This window comes from Rhagoletis pomonella, unplaced genomic scaffold, assembly GCF_013731165.1.
Source record: "Rhagoletis pomonella isolate Grant_MI unplaced genomic scaffold, Rhpom_1.0 Rhpom_scaffold_00002, whole genome shotgun sequence".
NCBI lineage: Eukaryota > Metazoa > Arthropoda > Insecta > Diptera > Tephritidae > Rhagoletis > Rhagoletis pomonella.
In genome coordinates, this window is record NW_023458556.1 from 108,584,958 (window position 1) to 108,586,875 (window position 1,918).

A 1,918-nucleotide genomic window follows, 5' to 3' on the forward strand; every position below is an offset into this window, starting at 1 on the left:
TTTTTTACATTCTATTTACAATAGGTCTACACATTCCATGTTTACATTTTGAAAGATTTTAAGCCCCGAGAGCGAAGGCAGAACCGATGTTCGATGTGAGAGTAAAAGATGTACTGACGAAATGTATGGATCGCGTTTTGAAAGTGCTACACGTTCAATATTTATTAACGGTATTGCGATCCGCGATCCAAATTTCAAAATTTTTTGAAATTTTGCGATATGGATCACGATCCATCAATACTGCATGCTACACCGTCAATAAATATCGCGATACTTGGATCACGTCAATAAATACTGACCGTGTGACAGTGCCCTTATGCCTTGATTTTAATGGAAGTTACGGAACGGAGTGATCTGTCACTTAATTATCTATTGTATGGGCAATAAATTCAAACGATTATAATGCACCTGAACTCAATGTAAAACGGAAGCATCTAAAATCAATAGATCCTTACGAATACGCCGCGATTTGTTACGATTCGCCCCGTGCATTATAACCAAGGCATAATGCCTAGATTATAATGGAAGTAACGGAACGGCGTGAACTGTCACTTAATTATCTATTGTATGGGCAATGAATTCGAACTATTATAATACACTTGAACGTAAACGTAAAACGGAAGCATCTAAAATCAATAGATCCTTACGAATACCCCGCGATTTGTTACGATTCGCCCCGTGCATTATAACCAAGGTATAAATGTACATTTCAAGGCGAATTTATACAAGACGGTGTTGATGGCGAATTTAGATTTTCGCCGCGGTACTTATTAATGTCAAAATGATGTGTTTGTTGTAAAATGGATTCGCCGAAAATCTAAATTCGCCATCAACACCACCTTGTATAAATTCGCCTTGGTACATTTGTTAAATGCGTAGCATAAACGCTCTACAAAAACTTATGTTCTAAAGAGCTAAATGTTGCATCATGATTCAATAACTACAGGTTGTAGCAATCGTACAAAAACAAAATTTACCGTTGGTATGAACTCCTTGATGACACAAGGACACATCTTCTTTATCTATTCATATTCGTATGTATATGTATACCCTGCATACCAGGATTTCATAGCATTCTGAAAGGTTTCACAATTTTTTTTAAAGCATTTTCTTTAAGAAATCGTACAGAAATTTCTTTACTAGTTCTTGTCAACCGCTTCATATTTTTTTCTTTAAAGATTCCTATAAGAATCGTAACAAATTTTCCGATACTCTTAAAGATTTCGGGAGCATTTGTTTGCAGGGTATATATTTACGTATATGTGTATGTATACACGGATATGTAAACAAAGCAAAACAAATGATAATTTGACACAAGCGTGCTCATAAGAAGAAGCATAGCTTCTATCGCTATCACCTGTAATTAAGGTTCAATCGATACCACTAAGCGTAGTTCGCTTGAAATGCAAGTGTTTATATGCAACACAAGAAATGAGTCGATCGGACACACTTTCAAACAGAGTTTATCCCGATGCAACCCTGTTCATACATGTATCAATTCTTGAAAATAATGAACATTGAAAAATAATAATTAACGACTCAAACAGCCTTGTAAAAATTATCTTAGCTGTTAATTTTATAACAAAGCTTAGCATACATCTAATTTTAAGAACTATTTGTATGGTTTACTTTATACAGAGTTGCATGAAACAACCGTGTGGACAAATTCCGTGTTTATATGCGCTCTTAACACGATTCAACAACTCTTAACTCGCATTCAAAATGTTATTTATGGTGGCACGGAGTCAAACCACTCCAACTGTGTCAGTGAATTTCCATTGATTTTCTGGAAAGTGAAGACAATTGTGGGAATCTGTAGATAATTATAGAACAATAACACTCTTTGGACGGTTTTTCGAAATTGCACTTCGTTTTTGTTTTTTTGGTATTATAAGAATATTGCAGTTTTTGAGAGAAA